Below are 24848 nucleotides of genomic sequence, written 5' to 3' on the forward strand. Positions count from 1 at the left end.
GAATTCTGCCTATCGATCCTTTTCTGACTGAGAGTTGTGTCCTTCGATATTCATTACCTTAAAGGGAGCTAGTTGACTTCCTTCTTTAAAAATGCAGTAAATCAGCCCTTACAGCAATGAAAACAATTAGTGCAAGGCCATATAGTAAGTACAGTTAACAGATACCATGTAATGTACACATAGAGATTTGTCTTTTTTGTTTTAAAATAGATGCTCTGATATGTTGTACTGTGTTCTCTTTTGCCTCTACTCAGAAGTTCTATATATTTCAGGTGTTCGGGATGCTATAGTTTACCTACCACCAAAGGTCCATATTAGTAAAACAGTACCGACTACACAGCACAACACAATACAATACAATACCACATTTATTAAGCCCTACTCTGTGCCAGGCACAGTGATAAGTGCTGAGAATCAAATGAGAAGTCCCTGCTTTCTAGGAGTTTACAAACTAAATGGGGGAAGACACTCCCCCCGAAAAGGAAGGGGTAACTCAGGGGAATGATGATATTAAAGCCAGGTAGAGCAGCTGGTGGGAAAGGAAGAGCTGGCTGGGCTCTATAAAGGAAGGCTTTGGGAGGAGTTTTTCGTTCCACGCTGTAGCCCTGTAGTCAGAGTTAGAAGCAACTGCTGTTACTGATGAAATGTGAGTACCAATGATGAAAGAGTCTGTATGGGGATGAGCTTGTGAGGAGGAGGGTGTAGAGATGATAGCGACGGAGTTGAAACCTGGAAGAGCATCTGATGGGAAATGAACAACACATTGGCATGTGCTTCCTTCAAGCATCAGTAACCACTCTTAGTTTCTGGTCTGGTCAGATATAGGGCTGAGATGGCAAAAGTTAATTTTCTTTTAATGTCTTGGGCAGAGCCCCAGAAGCAAATGAGACTTTCCTGCCACGTTGTAGAGAATTTTGTAAATATGTTTTCAAAATTGTTTTTTGTGATAGTGCTGTATGGAATTCTCAGTGATGGCAGATTATGATTCTCAGTATGTATAGCGCTGCTTTACTAAATAGAACTCTTCATAAAATACTGGGTAAATACTCTTTTGCTCACTTAAAGTCCTCAGTCTGGTCACCTTGGAGATATTTTTCTATAATTGGGACTAAATCTTATGAGCTTACTTTATACCTCACAATCTCATATATACAATATTTAACCATATGCATATGCTGTTCATTGAAGGACAGTTGTTTTCTAGAGATAGGACATTCATTCTTGTATACATGTATACATATATAGACATTGCATTTTATTTATGTATATGTTAGGGATGGAGGAGAATGAAATTATAGTAAGTACCAACACTGCTCTTCCCCTGGGCTCCAAAAAGTTATGAGTTTAATTATAATTGCTGCAAACCCCCCAGTTAAGACAATTCCTAATATTTAGGCCAAAGTCGAGCTGTCTTCCTAAATTTACATTTGTGTCTCTCTAATCAACCTCTGGCCCTTTTGTGGCTGAGGTAAAACCCAGATTACTGGAAACATTTGGGTAACAGAAAATCAGATTATATTATCATCTCTATGGATAGACAGGTAAAAGGGATTACCTTGAGTTCTTGCAGAGGCCTACCCCTTTGAATGTTAGTGTCAACCCAGAGCATGTGCTCTGAGATGCCTGTAGAGATGCCCTCCACAATAACTTCTTTCTCTACCACATCATAGTCCTACCGTCTCTTCTTTTGCTTGGTTTTACTGGAGATTCTGGTTCTTGGGTCAGCTCCTTTTGACTATATTCATTCTTCACTTCCAGACCTTTGCAGTGTCTTTCCACTGTATCTCACACCCTTCCCTGTGAATTATCTCTTGTCATAAAGAACAGACAAAAAAAGTTATCTAAGACTGAACTATATATCAGAAAAAATCTCGTGTTATCTTCAGTGTTTCATGCTCATGGTCTCTGCAAAGAGACCTCTGCAAAGAAGTGTGTGTAGGGGATGAGAGGGAGACAATATCTTCTCTGATCTCTCAGGTGGGGCCAAGTTTGTTCATTATTCAATTTTAATTGTTTTGTTGTTCATTTACCTGCTACAGTTGTGTCTGTTGTTTTCCTGGTTCTACATACTTTACTTTGTATCAGTTGATATGTGTTTCCTTGCTTCTTTCTATTGATCATGTCCATTGTTTCTTAAAGCACAATATTTTATTATGTGTTCTGACTGCGACTTGTTTAGCATTTCCCCAATTGATGGATATGTTCTGTATTTTCAGTTCTTTGCTACCACAAAAAGTTCTGCTATCTTGTCATTATATCTTTTAAAAGGGGGCCTGAATTTTTAAGAATGAGGGATGGTGGTGATTCTACTTTTATAGCTTAAGAATTTTGCAGTGAATCTAGATTCTTTATAAAAATGAAATTCAGAATTTTTCTGATTACAGGGTAGTTATGAATTTATTTTAAGTCTGTTTTACTAAAACTTTGTTTTTGTTTTTCCTATTGGCAGGTAATTGAAGATAGAAAACTGGCCTAAAAGCAAAATCCAGAGAAAATTGGGAACTTGCCTTCATTTGCTTCTGAGTAAGTGAAAGTATATATAAAATGGAATTCTTTTTACCTAATTAATATCCTATCAGTGCCTGCAGATTTTCAGTCCTTTAAAAATAAATGTTAACTGTATTGACTTTATGTGGTGGAAACTATGAAGACTACTCAAAATTTCTTGGATGAGTTCAGCTGATTGAAAACAAACAAAAGTATCATATCATATATCTCCATTAGTTCTTCACAATAAACTCCTTTTATAGGCTCTTAAATACCAGTATAAAAAAAGAAGAGAGGCAGTAGTTAAAAAAATAACATGCGTATTTCATTTGAACTACTTTTTTAAAATGAGCTTTCCCCATCTCAATGATAGATACTTCTCTGTGTTCAGATGGCTCATAATAACTTTATTTTGATTTTTACTTGTCTTTAAATCACACTTGAACTTTTTCTCAGGGTTTGGTGGGTGGGGTGGAATTTTTCAGTTCAGAAATATTATGTTAAATATTTTTAGAGTCTGTAACCCTACTTAAATTAACCTTAGGAAAGTAAGAGACAAAAATTGCAGAAATGGTTTCTCCTAAGGACTAGCAATAGAATCTTGCCTCTCATTTTTCGTATAGGTTGAAATATGTCCTGGTCTTTTCCTGAATCCAAGGACGTCATCTCCAAAACACTCAGGCTTTCCAGAAATGGTATCAATGGATAGGCACAATTCATTGATCACCCTTTGTGAGCATAACCTAGGAAACCGTGGGTGACACAAAGAAATATATGACTTAGCCCTTACAATCAAGAGCTTATAGTCAAGTTAGCTCTATAAGAAACAAAAACATAAAGCCAAGTAAATAAATTACCAGATAGTTTGATTCAGTATCAGATTAATGACACAGACATAAAGTGTTTCAGAAAAGGAAGACTTCAGTATAGACTTAAGACAATAAAAGCTATCTGTACCGATGATACTGAAGAAATAGGACTTGAGTCAATTATAAAGGATGTTTAGTATTTTTTGGAATGGAAGAAAAGAGGGATAAGTATTCTGGGTACAGTGAATTGACAGTACTCATAGGGAGCCAGTAATGAGTAAGTGTCTTTTTAGTCCAGGAAGGAGAACTCTAGCTAGAGTGGAAGGTTAATGAATAAATGTTGGAAAAGTGTGAGAAATAAGGCTCAATAAGTAGATTGAGGACAGATAATAGAGACATTGAATGTCATGGAAGTTTATAGTTTATTTTATTGTCAATGAACATTTTTAAGTTAAGGAATTTAAGAGTGATACAAAAATAGTATTTTAGGAAAGTTAATTTGGCAGTGGTTTGTAGGATGTTTGGAAGGCAGACTCTAGGAGGAGAGAACAGTTAGATTTAAAATAATTCAGGCACTAGGGACTAGGATCATGACAGGGAGAATGGAAATGATAGGGCAGATGTGAGGAAACCTAGGAAAAGAATTTGCAGGACTTAGTGAATGAAGGCTCTGGAGGAATTGGGGAAAGGGAGCAGTGTCTCATAAGCCTGGATGGCTGTGAAAATAGTGGTGCCTTTGACAGTAAAGTAGAGGAGTTGGGGGATTGGGGCAGGGATATAGCTGATCTTAGAAGAGGATGAGATGTGAATTCTAAACCTCCTTCAACGGAAGAGTGTTTGATCTTCCTATGATAACGTAGCCAGAGGTGTGCATGGACTATGAGCAGGCACATCCTAAGGGAGCATTCTCAGGGGCCCTTTTTTTCCTTTCAGGGGATTCTAGCCTGTGATTTATGCATGCTTTAAATAGAGCTAGGTAGGATAGGTTTGAGGAGTGGCCTATGCACTAGCCAAAAGAGGAATCTGGTAGTAGTTGTCCAATAGTTTTTGACTCTTTGTGACCCTGTTTGGGGTTTTCTTGACAAAGATACCGGAGTGGTTTGCCATTTCCTTTTCCACTTTTACAGATGAGGAAACTGAGGCAAACGGGATTAAGTGATTTGCCCAGGGTCACACAATTAGTATGTGCCCGAGGTCAGATTTGAACTGACCAAGGTGAGTCTTCCTTGACTTCAAGCCCGGCTTGTAAGGACTACACCCCCCAGCTGCTGTCTCTGGTAGTAGAGGGTATCTCTCAAAGAAAGGAATGAACTGAGACATATGCAATATTTGCTTTAGAAGAAATAAAAAATCCAAATAAAGCAAGGCTGAATCATTGTTCTGAGATCTTACTATTTTGGAGAGGACTTATTAAGATGGAATGAAAATTCATTTATAAGTGTAGAAATTTTAAGTCCTTAGCCCAAAATGGGGTAGAATTTAAAGGATAGCCTGGATCAGCCCTATGTGGAGGTTGCCAGAGTAAGCATATTTTATTCCATCAAGATAATTTTATATACTTTATATATCGGTATGTGCATATGTATATAAACACACATATGTTCATTTAGGAATTGCTGTTACAAACATTTGTCATTCAGTTGAACGGGATTATTGATAAATATGAAGTATGATTGCCAAGTTTAATCTAGACGATTAGATGTAAGTACTGATGGCTGTGGTTTGGTATCCATGTTGGCTTTGGTGTTTAGGAAAGGAGTTTTTACTCAAACTCTGCAAGGACCAGTTACTCCCACTGCAAAAGACCAGTCAGTTGTTTTAAAATGAATTGAAGAAAAAGCAAAATTTTCAATTTATTTCAGCATTCTTATGCAGCACCAAAAAGTAGAGGCAGGTAATATCCCTTACCCATATCATCCTTTCCAAAGGTGATTGGAGGAGCTGCCCACAGCGGACTGAATGATGGCCCTATGAAATCTTGAGAAGATGGTTTAGATGCGGTTCTGTTTCTACTTCGGTTGCCCTGTGTTGCTTGAGCTAACCTGTTTGGAGGAGGCAATCCCCTCTGGCCAAACAGATAAAACAACCAAATTCTATTTGAGAACTAACAACTTCTGAATAATGGTATTGATCAAAAAAATCAAAGGACCGAAGACAAACTTAGAATGTTTGTCTCAAGAGGAATGCTTGTGCTTCCAAGGATTCCAGTTTTATGACAGAATAGCAGTAGATTCAAGTTAACGAGACGCTCTTCAATAGGATAATAAGAAATCTCTTGAGGTCTTTTCAGCTTTCAGGGTGATTAAAGTAATACCTAGGAATCTATCAGGTACTCAGATGATTTTACTGCCCTGTGTATCTCAGTAAAGAATCACCGTGCTCTGGTTATAACTCCAGTGACTTATTAAAAGAGGCACAGCCATTTTAACACTTTCTTTATTCAGCTGCTAATGAAAGATGAAGTGTTCTCCTTTTGACCAATGGCTTTATTTTCTTGACGTGAAAAGGAAGGCCTTGAGACTAGATTCAAAGAATTGTAAGCATTGGAAAAGGGCTGCCCTGTCAAACCTGGAGCCAATATACAAACTCCATTTATAATATTCTTGACAAGTGCATTTGGGTTAAAAAAAAACTCAGTTATTCAAAGAAAGGGTGGGGGAGGTGTGATTAGACAACAATTCATGTGGGGAAAAAAAAAAGATCTAAGAGTTTTAAATGCCTGCTGGCTCAGTATGAATCAATGGTGTGATGTGGCAGCCAAAAATGGGAATGTATTCTTAGGCTGCATTGTTAAAGGCATGGTATCCAGTACTACCTGTGATGAAAGGCGGCTCTGAGTCATGGAACACTATATTCTCCAAAGAATGGAAATTTTGTATAGAATGATACCTGATATGGTATAAGTTGATTGCAGCTTATTGCCGGTGTTGACTTGTGCTCAAGGAAGAGCCAAAAAATAGAGTTCAGGAAATACTTTTTGTCAGAAAAGGAAGTAGGTGGGTCATATAAAGAAAGTGACATAATGCTATAAATGGATAGAGAACTACAGTAATATCTCCAGAATGTTAAAAGACCAAGGAGAAAAGTGTCATTGCATTGGAGAGATCTTCTCCGGAGAATTTTTGGAAGGGCACGAACAGGGATTGTATAAAATGCAGAGGTGTGTCTAGGTTGTGATCGACACCATTAGGGAGTTGGCTCCTTTGAAGTGTATAGTGTCACTGATAAAACTATTGTCCTAGTTGTGGATTGGTTAAACTATTCTGCAAAAGAATTTGGACCTAAGCTAGAAAAGGCATCTCTCTGTTCCTAGAGTTTGTTGTTCCATCATTCAGTCACGTACGACTCTTTGTGACCCCCATGGATGCCAGGCCCTTCGTTCCTCCACCGTCTCCAGAAGATTATCCAAGTTCATGTTCGTTGCTTCTGTGACACTATTTATCCATCTCATCCTCTGCTGTCCCCTTTTCCTTTTGCTTTCAGTCTTTCCCAACATCAGGATCTTTTCCAGTGAGGGCTGTCTTCTCGCTCTATGGCCACATGTTTTTAAGCTTCAGCTTCAGTATTTGTCCTTACAGCGAAGAGTGTGAATTAATTTCCTACACTTAGACCCAGCCTTAGACCATTACGAGGCACTTACCTGAAGGAGGTTGGAGACAGAGGTAAAGGTTGTCGTATGTGTCAGAATAGTCAAAGCCTCACATTTGGGGGTATCAGAAACAAAAAATTGGAATCAGAGTGCGTGCCTATCATTTAGATAGTAACAATACAAATTGTGATGCAGGAATGTTGTAGACCATCACATTCACTTTTACAAAACTTAAAGACATTAGAATTCAGGCCAATTCAGTGATGCAATTCAGACCCAATTCAGATGCCAGAAAAGTGATAATAAAACATACTTTTCTCTCTTTTCTCAGTAGAGAGGCGACGGACTTGGGTGAAAAGTGAGGTATACATTGTCAGATACAGCCAGCATGTTAGCAGGTTTTGTTTAACTGTTCTCCTTTGTAGCAGGAGAGGGTTCTATGGGGACATTATTATAAAGCGACATACATATGTCAAAAGGCAACAGTAAAACATTTTTAAAGTTCATTGTCCAAAGTGAGGGGAGAGATAGTCATTCTGTATTCATCTCCAAACAGACCACAGTTTGGGAGGGACATTGAGAAATTAGAGTCCACAGAGGTGGGTGACCAGGATGGTTAAGGTGATTTGGCTAGAGATCACACCAAAAGGATTGGTTGAAGGAATTGGAGCTCTTTAGCTTGGAAAAGAGAGAAGGCTTAGTGAGGACCTTCAAACAGTTGTGTTTGACACTTTTTGAAGGGCTTCCATTCAGTTTGTTTGAGCTTAACCCCAGAGGGACAGAACTAGGGTTTGACTTGATATAAAGAAAGACTTCCTAAAATAAGAGCTTCCCAAAAGTGGAATGAGGAATGGGTAGTGGTTTACCATTCATTGAAGATCTTCAGACATGGGCTTGATGTCCACTTGTCAGTAATCTCGTAGAGGGAATTCCTGTTTTGTTTCCATTAGGTTGACCTCTGAAGTCTTTTATAGCTTTGAGATTCTGTAATTCCTGGTTGTCCGGCCTCTGCATGAAAGCCTCCACTGATTGGGAAATCACTATTCCCTGAAGCAGGCTGTTCCATTTTTGGATAGCTTCGCTTGTAAGGGAGTTTCTCCTTATGTTGAGCCAAAATCAATCTTCCTGTAATTTCAGTCCATTGGTCTGAGATCTTAGACCAAGAAAAACAAATCTGATCCCTCTTTTACATGACAACCTTTCAAACATTTGAAGGCTTCTTCTCCCCCACAAAGTCTTTTATTCTTCTTGGTAAATATTCTCAGTTCTTTTAACTGTCATTATATTGCAAGATTCTGGGTTCCCTAACTCTCCTGATGACTTTTACTCTTTAACAAAATTACTCTCAATTCTCAGTGAGTATTCCCCCTTCCACTATTCCCTACTTAAAAAAAAACATTAAAAACCAGGTGATATGATGACCATTTCTGTCAATATATTCCTCATTGGGAACCCACAGTGTAGTAACCTTTTACTAAGTGGAGGCAAGAGCAACAAGTAAAAACCTTGTCTTGTAATCGGAAAGACCTAAGTTCAGACTTTTCCCCTCCATGCAGTAACAAACACATACACAAACTCCTCCAGACACTCAGTGTATTGTTATGTGACTCTGGTTCTCAGCTAGCTCATCTGTTGGGTCAATAACTTCTAAGATCTTTTTCAGTTATGAATCTATGGTCTTACAGTTTGATGACCCTCTGGAAGTTCTTAACCATATTGCTATCCTTTCTAAAGTGCAAAACCCCAAAACCCCAAACTAGACAGTTCCCCAAAAAAGACTACAACAGATATGTCATCCGGCTTGCTCTGGCCTCTCGCCTAAGATCAAAACAGCTTTTTTGGCTATCTCATCACCCAGGCTGACTCATAGTGAACTTTACAGTAAAACACCAAGGTCTTTTCACTTTAGCATCCCACTACAGCCGGCATGTGGCATAGCCACAATTTATTTATTTTAATCTTTGTTTTCTTATCTTTTTTTTCATTACAAATTGAGACAGTTCTCAATAATCTCTTTGTGGGTTTATGGTAAAGCGGTGGCTTCGAGTTAAAAATGTGCTCGTTTGCTTTCTTTAATGATAGAACTGACCTTTTCGTCTTTTCGTTAAGTCAAAACATAATACGTAGTATGCACCAAATCTTTGGTACGCCAATACTCTGTGACAGGAGTTCTGAGTCTTGGGTCCAAGGATAGGTTTTGGAGGATCTTCTCTTGGATGAGAAAAAAATTATATCTTTTCATGAAAGAAAGCAAGATTTAGCATTTTTCATCGATTACATAAAGACTTTACTCTGAGAGTTGATAGATTTTACCAGACTACCAAAGGGTAGGGGGTATAAGATGTAAAAAAGATTAAGAACTCGATAGGCATATTTCACATCGTGTTGTTCAGCCAACATTGTTTTTGCTGTAGTCTTTAATAAGGGAGGGGAAGGAGACAAGCATTTGTTAAGCACCTACTGTGTGCCAGGCTTTAGGCTAAGCGCTTTACAAGTTTCATCTCACTTGGTAATAATATGGCAGTTCTCAAAGTTTTTGGTTGCAGGATTCTTTTACATTTTTAAAGACTCCAAAGAACTCTTGTTTATGTGGGTCATATCTGTTGATAAAATTAAAACTGGTAAAATTTAAAAATATTAGGACATTTAAAATAATAAATCTATTACATTCTAAAAACAATAACATATTTTTATGAAAAATAACTACATTTTCCAAAACAAATAAAAATAGATTAGCATTGTTTTGTATAGCTTTGAAAATATCTTTAATGTCTGACTTAGTAGAAGATAGCTAGATTTTTATATCTGGTTCGCAGTCATTCTGTTGTGATGTGTTTTTTTGATTAGAGTATATAAAGAAAATCCAGCCTCACACAGATAATGTGGTTGAAAAAGAGAAGAGTATTTAAATAGGCAAATAACAAAATTAGTATTACTATAAAAAAATCTTGACCTTTTAAGACTCCCTGAAAGGGTCTTGGGGACCATACTTTGAGAGCCACTGCTTTAATAGATTATTAAAAAAAACAACAACTCAAATTACGTTGTTTGAAACATTGGCAACATCTAGATGGTGGCAAGCACAACAGCCTGTCCCTTTGGAGAAACCCTTTATTCTCTTGATTGGTGGGAAGGTTTAAGTCCAACTAACTAGAAAATGGTAGTCATACCTGATTGGGGCAACTAAAATGAATGAAAAATGTTTCACCCCAGAGGAAAGTAATCCCCCCAATGTGTTTTGCTCATTTTCTGTAGTTTACAGCCTGTTAGATGGCACTAGCCCCTAGGGGCCAGATTGTGCAGAGAAAGTACCAGGTAGTTGCTGCCTCTTCTTCCTTGAGACTAAGCTGTGGTGATAACAGGGCTCTTTAGTACTTGTAAACAGCAAAGACAAAGAGAGTCAGGTGAGGGATAAAGAAAATAGAAGCTATGGGGGTGTGATGAGGCTGAGGAAGGGAATAAGCATTTATAAAGAGGCTACTATGTGTTAACGTATTATTTCGTTTGATGCTCAAGAACAGCCTTGCAAAGGTAGGTAGTATTCTTATTTTTTGTTTTACAGGCGAGGAAACTGAGGCAAACCAGTGAAGTGACTTGCCCTGGGTTACATAGCTAGAAAGTGCCTAAGGGCAGATTAGAACCCCGGACTTCCAAACACCAGGCCCAGTGTGCTTCCATTGTGCTTCCTAGTTTCCTTTAATCCAGTGCAGTGACTACCTAGTTGCCCATATCTTCCCAGCCAAAGCTTTGGAGGAATATGTGTGGGAGTGGTCCCTATCTGGATCCATACATTATGTGAACTGGTCAGTCCCAGGCTTGGAAAAGGAGAAAGTTTCGGGGACTTATATGAGCACAGGAAGAAGCTGATATTATTGCTATTATCTCTGTTTTTTGTACTTATTTAAAGTTTTCATTGCCCAGATTTTGGCCCATTGGGACATAGCTTTGAATTAAAATATCATTCCTGGGAAATGCTTTTAGTAAAAACCATTTAATGTTGGGCAGGGTATGGCTGAACTCAGTGAAGAATCACTCTATAACTATATGGAATTGGTAATCAAGGAATTTAGTTATCATAATTTGTTTTTATATTTTGTTGAGTGCTATCTATGCCAGTTAATGAACCTATTTGAATACTTTTAAATTTTTAATTATCTTTGTAGAAGTGATAAACATTAAGAAAAAATGATCATTTCCGTATACTAAGAGGAACAAGGAAAGCACCTCATATCGTATGAAATTGAGAATTTCATTACATGCAGCTTGATTTTTTGAAAACAAATTCACATTAGTCCCTAAACTATCATGATCGCCTGTGTTGCTCTCAGACGCTCTTCTGATATCTATGTATGTTTTCTTTAGATGCTTCTTTGATGGGTTTTTTTCCCCTCTTTATGGAAGAGGGAAAGTGTCACCATTACTATGGCCCCTCCCCATGGGCTCGAAAAAAGAAAATCTTCTCCTGTGACATACTCAGAGAAAATAAATTCATATAATGACTATGTCCAAGAGGGTGTCTAATGCAACACTAATTCTCCCAAGAAGTAGGAAATGTGCTGCATCATTGGTCCTCTAGAGTCATGGTTGGTCACTACGTTCAGCAGAGTTCTTAATTCTTTCAAAGTTATTTTTCTTTACCACACTGTAATCATTATATAAATTATTCTCTTAGTTCTGCTTTCTGTCAGTTCATATAAATCTTCCAGGTTTCTCAGAATCTGTCCCTTTGTCATTTCTTATGACATGTAATATTTCATTACATTCATATACCGTAATTTGTTCAGCCATTCCCCAATTAATGGACACCTACTGAGTTTCCATTTCTTTGCTACAACAAGTTCTACTATAAATAGGTTTTTTGGAACATGAGTCCTTTTTACATTTCTTTAATCTCTCTGACGAATAGATCTAGAATTTTAATGTAGTCAAAGGGTATGCAGTTTAGTTACTCTTTGGGTATACTTCCAGATTGCTTTCCAGATTGAAGTAGATGAGTCCACAACTCTACCAAGTGTGTATTAACATGCTGGTCTTCCCAAAGCCCCCCCAATTATTGGCATTTTCTGTTTTTGTTATCTTTACCAATTATTTAATTCCCTCTGTAACTCTTGAAGAAACTGGGATTTTAAATAGATACTTTTCTCTTTTCTTCCCATTAGAATTGTATTACTTCATCATTTTTAACCCCTTATCTTTGCTAAAATATATTTACTTCTCTTAGTTTTTTTTGATTCCCGTCTTTGCAATTCACAGTTTCACCTGAGCTTTGATCTTTCCATCTGGAATGCTTGGAAGGCCTGTCTTCCATTAAAACTCCATTTTTTTCCAGGAAAGAGTAAACCCAGTCTTTCAGGATGAGTTATTCTTGGTTCTAAATCTGTATTTCTTGCCTTGGGAACACTGTATTCCTAGATTTTCTCTTTTTTTCAATAGTTGTTGCCAAGTCTTATGTGGTTCTGACTGTAGTCCCTTGTGACTTGAATTATTTCTGGCTTCTTGTAGTATTTTTCTTTGACATGGCAGCTCTGGATTTTGGCTGTGACATCCTTGGAATTTTAATTTGGGGGTTTCTTTCAGGAAGTGACTAGCGGATTCTTTTTGTTTTCTTCTTGTTCCTTATTTCCATTAATTCTGAAATATACTAGAGTAAATCAGTTTTCATTTATCCTTTCTTGAAATACGATATCCAGGCTTTTTGTGGGGAGGGGACAATATTTTTCAGGGAGTTATGATCTTCATCACCTGTTTTCCAGCTTAATTGTTTTTGATAGTAGATATGTTATATTTTCTTCAATTTCTGTTTTTGTATATTTTGGTTTTGTTCTAGTATTTTTTTTTGTTTCAAAGACATTTTGAGCTTTGTTTGGTCTATTCCAGTTTCCTGAGGGTCTATTTCTTGAGTAAGGTTTTCTTCCTCCTAATGTGAGCTGTTTTTCCCCCCTTTCCAGTTCTTTCTTTCAGAGGTTTTATTTAATTTATAATTTTATTTTTATCTGTCATTTCATTTCTTCCAGGCACTCTTGAATTCCTTGTGATTGATATCTATCTATCTATCTATCTATCTATCTATCTATCTATCTATCTATCTAATTGCTTGTTGCAATTGTGGCATTTCTCTTTTCTTATGAGTTTGTTTCTTGGGTTTCTTTTGACCCATGATATTTCTTCCTAGTGTTTGGTGCCTTCTTTCCTTTACTCATATTTTCGACCTCAGTTGGGTTGAGTTTTTGTTGCAGGCCTCCTTGCCACCCTTGGGTTTCCGTAGCTGAATACCTCCTTTGATGTTCTGTGCCCAGAGCCCTGGCAGGTTTGAAATCCTGGGTTCCTGCCCTTGGCTCCCCAGTGAATCCCCATATCCCTAGATGTTTCCCTGGTCTGGGTGTTGCTTGGTGATTTCATTCTTCTCTGAAACTTCCCCCAAGGCAGGTTCTGCTGCTGGCTTCTATTGTCCCCTTGGCTTCCTCAGTCTCAATACTACTATAGACTTCCTGCCCATTCACTTGAGCTCATGCTGGCTTACTGAGGAGGATGCTTCTTCCACTCTTAATACCTTCTGGCTGCCTTTGTGTATAGGCCCAAGTTGGAAGAAAGATCATGTTGATCTACCTCTCTGATTTTCATGTTTCAGGCAATTAATGTTTTCTCATATTCAGTTACAGTTTGGAACAGTTTAGTCAATTTCAAGATATTCTTACTGACAACAGGAAAAAGCATTATGCTGAATGTTGGGAAAATACAAAGATTAATACAAAAGTTTTTGCCTTCACAGAGCTTACCATGTGCTAGGAGACAAACAGAAAACAGAACAAGCAAGCAGAGGAAGGGTAGTAACAAAATTCCTCAAGGTCTTCAGAAAGAAGGAAGGCTTATTTTCAACTGAATGAGGAGGATTCAGGAAAAGTCTTATGGATGCAGGTGGCATTCATGCTGAATCTTGAGACATGATACCTAAAATATCCTACATAAGATTCCCTCGTAAGATGCCCTAAAATATCCCACATAAGATGTCTCTGTGTATTTCGCAATAGCAATGTAACTTAAACTTCAAGATCTTTCTCTAGGCAAGATAAATGAGATAGATCCCAGTTCGAGAGAGAGGGAGAGAGAGAGAAAGACAGACAGAGACAGAGAATGTGTATGTGTGAGAGACAGACACAGACACAGAGAGAGAGAGAGGAGAGAGAGAAATTATTTCAGGCATAGAAAGCTATTTCACTATATGCTTAATTTAATCACTTTGTACCCACACTTGGGCCTTCAGGGTTTTCCTTTTATATCATGCAGTTGGTTGCCACAAACATCTGCTTCTTTAGGAACTTCCCTTCTTCCCGGACTGGTTTTTAGATTCATTCTTCCCAATTCTTTAATCCCTCCCACTTTTGAATACTTGTATTACTCAGAAAGTAGTCTTAACGTCCAAAAGCAAAAGGTCTGTATTCTAGTACCCATGTCATTTATTACCTGTGTGCCTTTGGACTACACTATTGACCTAATTTGTAAAGTAAAGGGTTAGATTTGATGAAATCTCTTGGCCCTAAAAGTTCTCCCAAAAGACCACCCATCCACTGGGCAAACCAGCCAAGGCTATATGACTGTACCATTCATCATGATATATATGTGTTTTGTGTGATCAGAATGTTCAATAAAGTTTTATTTAAGTCTTTTAATCTCCCTTGCTTTAATATTTCTATAAAAACTGTATTTCCTGGTAATTTAGAATAGTAAGTCAGTTCAGTAAGCATTGAAGTAGAAACACTTAGGTTTTGGAGGAAACAGATAACCAAGGCATAGTTATTATGGTGGGAACTGGTACTGTCTAATAGGGAGATAAAATAAATATAGAAATATATATATGTGTGTGTACATATATGTTTCCTTTATTCAGTTTAGGGTCTCCTATGTATGTAGAGTAGCTATAAACAGAGTGTTACAGAAGAACCAAGGAGAGAAAGATCATTTATGAATGAAGGGGATCAGGATGGTTTCATGGACTGGGTGGAGTTGATTTAGTTCTGAAAGGTTAAATAGGGTTTTTCAGCAGACAAGGTTGGGATTGGGAAAAGAAGGACTATTTCAGGAATAGGGAAGGGCATATAAAGGTATACAGAGGTAAGAAAGTACCAGGTATATCAAGGAGTCAAGAAAATATAGTTCATTGTGTTAGAGCTTGGAGTATTTGGGCGGGAGATGAGTTTGGAAAGTCAGGGTTATATATAACATAAATGGATTTTGAGTACTTACAAAGAAGTTCAGTGTAGTGGGCCATTGAAACAAAGGTGTGATGCTACTGAATCTGGGCATAAAAAAGATTAATTTGGCAGTGGTATGGAGGGCAGTGAGAGAGGGAGCTAAAGACATATTGGAAGGTCCAGGGATCTGATAATTCAGTTACTTACTAATGTGTGGCTTTCGTGGCAGGCTTAGTCTGCTTGCTATGTTATTATTAACAGGAATTTTTAAAAAAAGAATAGGATTAAAGGGTTTTAAAGTCCCTGTCGTGCATTTATAAAGCTGTTTATATATGAGAAATAATGACTACTTGGATCTGTCATGCCAACTTTGCTATAACATCTTTGCCATAGGTAGAAGTGCTTTTGACTGTTGGCCAGCCCACTCTGTGACTTCACAAAATTTCATAGCTTAAATATATTTACAATTAATTCGTTATTTACCAATAATTAGCAGGTTTCCTAGAAAATAAATACATACTAAGAAAGAAATATTTAGTAAGATGAATTGGTACATAATTTCCGGACTAAAAAGTGAAATATAAACGTTGCCAAATGAACACCAGACAGTGATAGCTGAAACGTAAACAGTGTATTTTTGGTTTACTCTTAATCTAGCAGATGGTCTTCTTTAGAAAGAATTCTAAGATTCTCATCTGGTTAGGATTAGAATCCCACAACATAAACCTATTCTTAAGACCAGTGAGAATTAGACTGAAATCAATCCCTTTTAGGCTGGACCTTTTTAGAAATTGAGTATAAACATGATATTTTGGGTTTGGTCTGAGAAGAGGAATGATAAGATTTTAAAGAGGTACGGTTTCAAGGGCTTGTTTTGAAGATGCTGTGCAGAATAAATTTTATATAAACGTCATTTTAAGTACTTTGTACATTCGTATTTATTGATTTTATTTTTGCATTGTACATATTTTTAATAAAGATTTGTCTCCCCTCTTAGAATATAAGCTTTCAAGTAGGGATTATTTCATTTATTCTGCTTCTAAGCCTAGCCCACTTAATAGATAAATACATACTTGAGTGATTGGTAAAAGAATTTTGCCAGTCCAACCCATTCACTGCCATGATTTAACAGTAGACCATCTTCTTTCTCTTCAACGTTTCCCTTCTTTACTTGGTGCCTGCTACCATCACTCAGTTTGAGTCCAAATGTAAGGAAAATGGGGGGATGCTTAGATGTTTGGTGTTTGCTCTTTGGGTTTGATCTCATTTTGCCCAAGATTTGGGTGCTGAGAGTACTGGACTTAGCTTCAGGAGATCCAGGGGTTAAATACAGGTGATAACACTTATACTGTAATCCCTGGCCGGTGGTGATCTCTTTGGCCCCTCACTTTCTTTATCTGTAAAATTGGGTTAATAATACTGAGAATTGTTGTAAGTAAAGTATTGTGTACATCTCACAAGTGCTTTTAAAAAAAATGCAACTGGTAGTCATAGAGATTTGTGTGGGGCACTGAGAAGTTAATTGATTTATTTGCCCAGGGTCACACCTTGTGTCAGAAATGGTTCTTGAACCTGGGCTTCCTGATTGAGCAGACTAGATATCCATTACACACCAAGCTGACGCTATAAATGAATTATCATTATCGTATCTTAAGTTATGCCTCTGGGTGAAAAGGTAAATAAGAAGCAGACCTGTGTAGTTGAGATTAGGGTTCTAAGGCAGTTTGTAGAAAGAAGTAAAAGCTTGTATTCATTTGAGGTATCTGGGAATGGCCCAGTCCAGAGAGCATCTAGGTGGAAATATATTAGGGTACATATTTTATAAATTTATAAAATATATTACATACTTAAATATATATATTTTAAATATATATATACAAATATATAATTTAAAATATATTTATAAAAAACAAATTTATAAATATATTACTAATAGGTAATTGTATACGTCTGCCACACTGAAGGGGTGGTAATGCTTTCCCTCCAATCACTTCCAAGCCCTCTGACCACTTTATGGAACTCTAGCAACTAGACAGTGTGAATGCCTACATTTATGGTACAGTCAACTGCGCTTACTCACCTGGCCATGGATACCATTCCTGATGGTCTTGTTGTCATCATTCCACTCTCTTGGAGTCCAGACACACCTAGTTGCTGCATCTTGGAGGAGAGAGAAAAGGAGAGAGAATTTATGGGTACCTTACTGGAGACATGTGTGATGCCTTCACGTGGGTGCCTGGCTTCACTGGTTGTGGAAATATGTGGAGTCCCTATGCTTGCAAGTTGTGAACTCACATGAAAATCATCTAGGTGCATTGGTAAAAGTTGACAGCGTGATGGCCTCATTTTAGTCCCTTTCCTAATGACAGCTTCTCCAGTAAATAGTTCCTTGTTGTCATGGGTCTCACCTCAAGAGGCTTATGTACTAAGATCTGAAGCCTCCTCTTTCTCTCTTCCTCTCCTCTACCTGAATTTGTCTTAACATTTTTGTCTGTGGAAGCCTTTTTGTTCCTGCCTGGTGGTGACAGCATTGTGAGTTTTGGTTCTTGGAGGAATCCCAAGGACTCCTGGCTTCTTTTTCCTTGAAGACTGGACGATAAAAGGGTTGAATCCTATCAACTATCTTGTAGAGTTTTGGTGAAAGGCTTCTTTGTAAAATGATCAGACTCCTTTAAAAACTACACGAGGTAAGAAGAAATACATGTTACACAGAGAACTACTTCCATACCTGACCTGTGCTAAAAACTTGTAAAGCATCTCCTCGACATCCCTGTAAATGAATAGTTTAGAGCAGCCTTTAGGATTCCCTATAAAGTTATATAATAACCTTCCTCCTTCACCCTCCCCCACGTTCTATTTTTCTACCCAGTGAAAAATATAAAACCAGTGGTAACAAGAAAAATCTCTATCCTTACTATGTTGTTTAAGAAATAAATAAAACAGAATAGTCTCTGAGTGGCCATTTTCTCCTGGTTGTTTTTTTTTAATTCACTTAGATTTTGAGGAATAATTGTCCAAAATTATATTACTACTTTATATTTACAGAATGATATTTTTCAGATCATTTTGTGCTATTTATATAGTTTGAATCACAACAATCTTGAAGTAGGTTAGGTGTGTATTGTAATCTGCATTTTACAGGTAAAAGTTAAGTCATAGAACTGAGTTACTGGTAGAATGAGAATTAGAACCCAGGTAAAAGTGTGAATATTCTAGGGGGATTTCACTATGCTACATAGACTTAAAAAAAAAAAACCAAACACATAACAAAACAATTCAGTATTAGTGATAGGGACTAGACATGTGATTTCATTAGTATAGGCAATGCCTAAGTGAGTAAACTCCATCTACCAAGTAGCAAGTTGATACCTTTTCTGCAACCTAATGGTGTTTGTTGACCAAAGCACCTAGAGGTTAAATGATTTTGTCTAGCATAACTGAGACAGTATGTGTCAAAGATGGTACTTGAACCTGAGTCTCTGGGCTCCTTAGGTCACCTCTGTATCTGACATTCCATTGCCAAATCTTACTTACTGTGATGAGGTATTTTTATTGTGAAAGAGTTCTTAAAATTTTCTCAAATTTAATATATGTAGCTTAGCCACCTTCCATAAAATTGCTGCTCTCCATTCAGACCCAAGCTAAGCTGGTATGATATTTCAGTGTTTGATTCTAAAGTAATACTGTGTTTATTGATATTCTTACATAGAACAAAAGCAAATGAATGAAAAAATAGATTTATTTGACACTTAGGCATAAAGTGATATTTCTTTGATTATCTCTTTATAATGCAAGCATTAGCTTAACATTTTCTTTGTTAGGATACAAAAGATACTTAAACATTAAATCTTTCAAGCCAAATAAGTCTTAATAAGTTAGCTACTTTAGGTATTAAATACATCAAGGAGAAATAAGTTAATCAAAACAATTTGAAGGTAATTATGATTTCCACATCTACATAGCAATTTACTTTCCCTTTGAAGTGATCTGTAAAGACTGTGAGGTTATTTTTAAAAATGTACATATGCATTCTAATGTATTCTTTCAAAACACTTGCCTAAAGTCATGTGTTGCTCTTCATGTAAAAAAATCTAGCATTTTTTAATGATGAATAAAGTAGAGTGCATTTAATTTTTCCCTAGTGTCACTGATTAATTTAAAGAACTATGATAGTTTCTTTAAATTTGTTTCATTTTTACTTAACTAAAATAAAGGTTTTTTTCCTTTTTCTATATCTTCTCCATTCTCCAGGGGTTTTGATGGTGATAAAAGGCAAAGTTTTGGGTTTTTTTTTTTAAAACTGACCTTTAATATTTTTGAAGAGTTCTATTTTGATGTCCCATCATTGCTGGGTTGTGACTGTGGATTCTTAAAGGCTACATCAGTTCTACCAATCAGGAAACACTTTTCAATATAGACCTTGGAAATGATTGTGTCTTCTACCTAGGGACTGGTCTTGATGTCAAAAGTTGCAGTATAAGAAGGTTGGCAACTAGAATGTATGTGTATATATACATATGTATGTATAGATGTATTTATTATATGTATGTATGTCTGCCTACGTATATACATATGTGTATATGCTAAGGCAGCTGGTGGTACAGTAGATAGTATAGTATGTATTTGGTGTATTTGTGTGTGCATGTATGTATGCAGAGGCTGTTGGTGGTACAATAGAGTGTTGAGACTGGAGTCAGAAAGTCCTGAGTTCAAATTAGACCTCCCTCAGTCGCTAGCTTTTTTATTCTGGGCAAGTCACTTAACCTCTGCCTCAGTTTCCTCTGCCATAAAATAGAGATAATACTAGCACTTACTGTGCAGGGTTGTGAATATAAAATGAGATAATATTTGTGCATAGATAGTTCCTGGCACAGAGTAGGTGCTATGAAAATTGTCATATTGTGTGAGTTCTGTTTGACCATGCAGTGTTTAATTTTATTTTCTCTTACATTTTGCATTAAAGCACCAGAATTTTAGGCATGGATGTGGTGTTTCCACCGCCCCTTCAGATTTTCACTTGCATACAGTATTACTACTGAATAACTACAGCTCTTTACTGTTGTCAGAGAATTCTACCGAAATACACAAATAGGGAACAAGCGGGTTTGTGAGTTTTAGAAACTGTAGAATCTCGTCCTAGTTAATAACAGCAAAAATAATAATTGTGAACATTATAGACTTCTGGAACTATGGATCAGAAAGACTGCGGTGTCCTGATTGGCCGTGAAATTTATCATCCTGACCCTATGGTATTCTTCCTAATGTGCCCTCTTATATGATACTGTGATACTGTTGCACTGTCTTTTCTAAAAACATCTTTACTCTAGAAGGTATTCTTCACCTTGTCGTTATTCAGTGAAATTGGTGAACAGTAAATAATGTTGACATTTACCTAGTTCTTAACAGTTTGCCAAGTGTATTATGTGTATTGTCTCATTTGATCCTTCCAACAACCCTATAAGGGAGGCGGGGTAGGAACAGGTACTGGACTTATGATTTTGTTGGTTAAAGGGAGCTCCCAGGTGAGGCCACTCTTCTACCAGTTCAGGGTAACGCCTTCTCTGAAAATTAACAACCTCAGTAGTCGTCTCAAGAAATAAGAGGTTAAGTGCCTTGACTAGGGTTACACAAGTATCAGATGTGTCACGTGGACTTAGGTGTTCTTGACTTTCAAAACCAGTTCTTTTTTTAAATTTGTCCACATATTTTATTCAAACATTACTCGGTGTTAGTTATTTTATAACACACACAAAATGGTAACATGAATTAGATTTAGACTAACATCTCATACCACACACTAAAATAATTTCCAATTAGATATGTGACCTACATATAAATGGTTATACCATGAAGAAACTAGACGGGAAGGGATGCAGATGTGCCTCTCAACTATAGCTGAGAGGGGCAACTTTTGCTCAGAGAAGGAATGGAGATGTTCATTAAAGATACTACGGACAATTCTGAGTGCATGCATTCTAGAAGTTTTCACACAAACAAAATCAATGCAGTGAGAATTAAAAGAAAAAGGAGTAACTGAGAATTTCCCTGCAGGAAATTTCTCTGAAAAAGTATAATAATCCAAGATATATAGGCAGGTAAAACACATAAGAATAAGTTCCATTACCCTATAGATGAACGGTCAAAGAATATGAACAGACAGATTTCAGTAGAAAGTCCATGCTAAAGACCAGCTCTTTCCCAAAAGTGAAATAAGATAGTGGAATTGAAGTCCGAGGCCATCAGTTTGAATCCTGGCTCTGACATTTACCACCTATGTAACCTTGGTTAAGTTACTTGGTGTTTTTGGCACTCAGTTTCCTCCTCTGTATAATGTGGCAGTTAAACTAGGTAACCTCTAGAATTCTTTTACCCTCTAAGTCCATCATCGCATGGACTGACATTCCCAGTGGGGCTCTTGCTAGGTATTATAGGAATGCCAACCTATGTGCAAAATTTATTTAATGCCACGAATAAATTAGGTCATTATAATTTTACAACAACATGACCCAACCAACTTTTGCAAAACTGCCGGGGAATCCCGTGCCTTTATTAAAGATCGTAGAGGAATTTTGAAAATGGATACAAAATTGATCCTTTTGGAATTGTTGGAAAATACTCAACTCCTCTCATTAATTCTTCAAGATTCTAAAAGTGCCACTAAAGAAGGGGATAGGAATAGGGAGAAATAGGGGAAATATGTATAGAAAAGTGGCATCTTCTAAGTGTGCATTCTGGCCATACTGACGAGAGACTGTACATCAGGTGACGTCTATAGCAAATGTTTTGTAAGGGCACTTAAAGTGGGACTTTTTGTTGACTTTTGTTTTGGGGTGCTTCTCAGCACTAAGGCAGTCAGACACCTTTGATTGAGTCTTGCCTTTGTTTGTAGGAAGGCCCACACCCTGTTGCTAATTAGGTCACTGAGAGGTGTGAAGCCCCCCACCCTCACTCGAGAGGTGTGCAGTGCTCTGACCCTGAAGAAGTGTATATATACTCTGAGGTTAGCATTTTGTTTGGGGCTCACTCATTGGAAGAGTGTTGGTGTGGAGACTCTGCGTAGCTGTTAAGGAGCCCCCTGGCTTTGAAAACCCAGATGTTGGTGCTTCTCTCTCTGGTAACTGTGTATGTATAACTTTGGACAGACAGCTAGAAGCCTGTCTGTTGCTTTGTGTTATTTGCTCTGTTTCTATTTTCTCTGTTTGTAATTTCTGTTTGTATTTGCCCTGAAGTTCAGGGTGCTGGCTTTCCCCCCTGAACTAAGTGAATGGTATATGTTTAATTAAAGCAAGATTATTAACCCCTTAAAGTTCCTTTACTTAGAAAAACAAATCAAAGAACCTGTGCAGGTAGCCTTCTAGTGTGCTGGTGTTGTTGGTCTTTCACCTCCACAGTAGCTGCTAGCAACATTGTTATAGTTTCAGCACCCCATTGTGTCTAATATTTGTAATATGAAATATGCATGTCTGATGCAAGAAGTAGCAGTGGTAATTTTGAGGAGGAGCTATGATGTGGAGATGGAATTAGAATGCTGTGCTGGTAAATCACTTGTACTTTCCTATGTTGGATTTAGTGATGTTTGGTAGTACCAAAACACTTAAAAGCCTGCATCTTTACTGGAGCAGTATAGGTGCATTCTAAGAGTATTGATCTCTATGGAGAATTAACTTATTAGCTAATTTTATTACCAAAGATCAACCATCAATCAATAAAAATTATTTTGAATGAATGAAAATAATATTTACTACGTGGCTACAGTGTGAAGGATACAAACAGAAAAGCAATGATAGCCTCTGCTTTCAAGGAAGTCACATCTAGTGAGGGTGGCTACTTTGCACAGTTCTGCCTTTCTTAAATCCAGTTCATGAGCAAGTCAAGCCATCACCCATGAGATCTTTGGTCCTCTTCAAAAATGAAGGATGAACAATATTGTAGTGAGAGGAGACAATTTCTTTAGGCGGTTTCAGCTACAATTCAGGTGGAAAGGGGGAGTGTAGTGGCAAAGTAGATGGTAATACCCCTTCTTTAATTTTTTTGTGCTGGTAAAATCATAGCTGAATCTAATTTTGGATCATTTGACAGTGCCAGGGGCTTTTATGTCAAGAACTTTTTTTTCTCTGTCTTTGGTAGTTGTGGCTGCTGAGGAGATAGAACCTGCAGCATCAGTTGCTATGTTCTACGTCCATAGGGATGATTTCCCCAGATGAGGGCTTCAGGGGCTGGTCTGAAAGCAAGACTTGTGCCCTGGGGGTTGGGGGTGAGTACTGTCATTCCCAGGGCCCTTGGGTTTACTCCCCTTCAGTCACAGTTGGTCAGTGATTGGTGGTGGTGGGGAGGAAGGTGGGGGCCTTTGCCATAGGGATTATTCCCCTCAATGATGACTGGGGTCTGGAGGCAAGGCTGCTTGTCTTTTTTTCAGTGCTCATTGGTTTCAGGGTACAGGGTCTTCTCCACTGGGGTCTGAGGTGAGGTATTGATCAAGTTGGTCACAATGGTGTGACCAACTACATGTTCAGGCATGGTGTAGAATATTTGACCTTAGTTCTTAGAACTGATGACTTCTAAAGGAATATACTGTCATCTATACAACTATATTACAAATACTCTCTCAACAAAACAGAACACAAACTTTTTGACCATACACTCAATTGAGTGAGTGTTACAATTCCCCAAGGAATGAAATGTTGACTATCCTCTCTTCTGCCACTTAAGCCCCAGGACAGTATAAATCATGCATATTTATTTTTACATGCTATAATAAAAACATAAATTTACCATTTAAATAATGAAGATAATTCATTATTTATAATCCATTTATTATTCTATTACTGACAGCTAGGTGGAAAGAGATACTATTGGACATAAGCATCAGGGAGATCTGAGTTCAAATCTTGCCTTAGACACTTTATTAGCCATGTGACTCTAGGCAAATTACTTAATAGCTATCTCAGTTTCCTTTTGTGTAAAATGGCATCTACTTCCCAGGATCAAATAAGCAGAATAAAGCACTTTGCAGACTTCAAAGTGGTATCCAAATGCTAGCTGCTATTACTATGGCAAACATTTCTATCATACTACGCTGTGCTTACGAGGCTGTCACCTTTATGGGACCAATATAATGTAGTAGAACATAAGCTCCAAGAGGCTGCATCAAGCTTCCCTAGTCTGTGCTTGATAAATATATATTGATTAGTTTGAAATATCTTTCTGGGGTGGCTGTAATCTGACAAAATGTCATCACGCATACATGAGCATATTACGGATAGATGTTTCTGAAAAATTTTGAAAGTACAGTTTTAAAAAAATAAGTCATGAAACTTAATGGAATTGGCCTTTCTTCAAAACGGTGAACAAGCTTTAATGAGTTTATTAGCTGTTGAGAAAATAGGAAGGTTGTATAATATGTGTTTAAATGTTAAATTATATTAAAGTAATGAAAATATTAAAAACCTTTCTGTGGTTTCTGTTTAGATGGTAGTACATTCTTGACTGTTATTAGCGGCGTATACGTGTATGCTCAAACATGTATGTATTTATGTGTCCTGTTCTTATGGATAGATTATGGCTTTGTCCTATGACTATAGTCAGCTGAGGCAGATTTATATCGATTTGCTTGGAGAAATCCAGTGGTGCTAGGCTGGTTTCAAGGAAATGGGAAGGAAGACACAATTCTCTTAGCATAGCATATTAACCCAGTTCTATAGATTGGTCTTTATATCTTGCTGTGACTAGTAATTGAAAACAATGGATACTCCTACTTTCCCATGAAGTCTTAAT

The 24848-nt window shown here is 37.3% G+C and overlaps 1 protein-coding gene across 3 annotated transcripts in view; it reads left to right on the top strand.

Annotated features, from left to right (window-relative positions):
• Positions 1–24848, top strand: part of TBL1X (transducin beta like 1 X-linked) — a 377352-nt gene that overhangs the window by 120371 nt on the left and 232133 nt on the right. For all 3 annotated transcript variants that reach the window (XM_036744222.1, XM_036744224.1, XM_036744223.1), the window contains exon 2: positions 2450–2523. The gene's annotated coding sequence lies outside the window, so the exon portion shown is untranslated. The remainder of the gene's footprint in view (positions 1–2449; positions 2524–24848) is intronic.

The sequence above is a fragment of the Trichosurus vulpecula genome, chromosome 2, assembly GCF_011100635.1.
Source record: "Trichosurus vulpecula isolate mTriVul1 chromosome 2, mTriVul1.pri, whole genome shotgun sequence".
Taxonomy (NCBI): Eukaryota; Metazoa; Chordata; class Mammalia; order Diprotodontia; family Phalangeridae; genus Trichosurus; species Trichosurus vulpecula.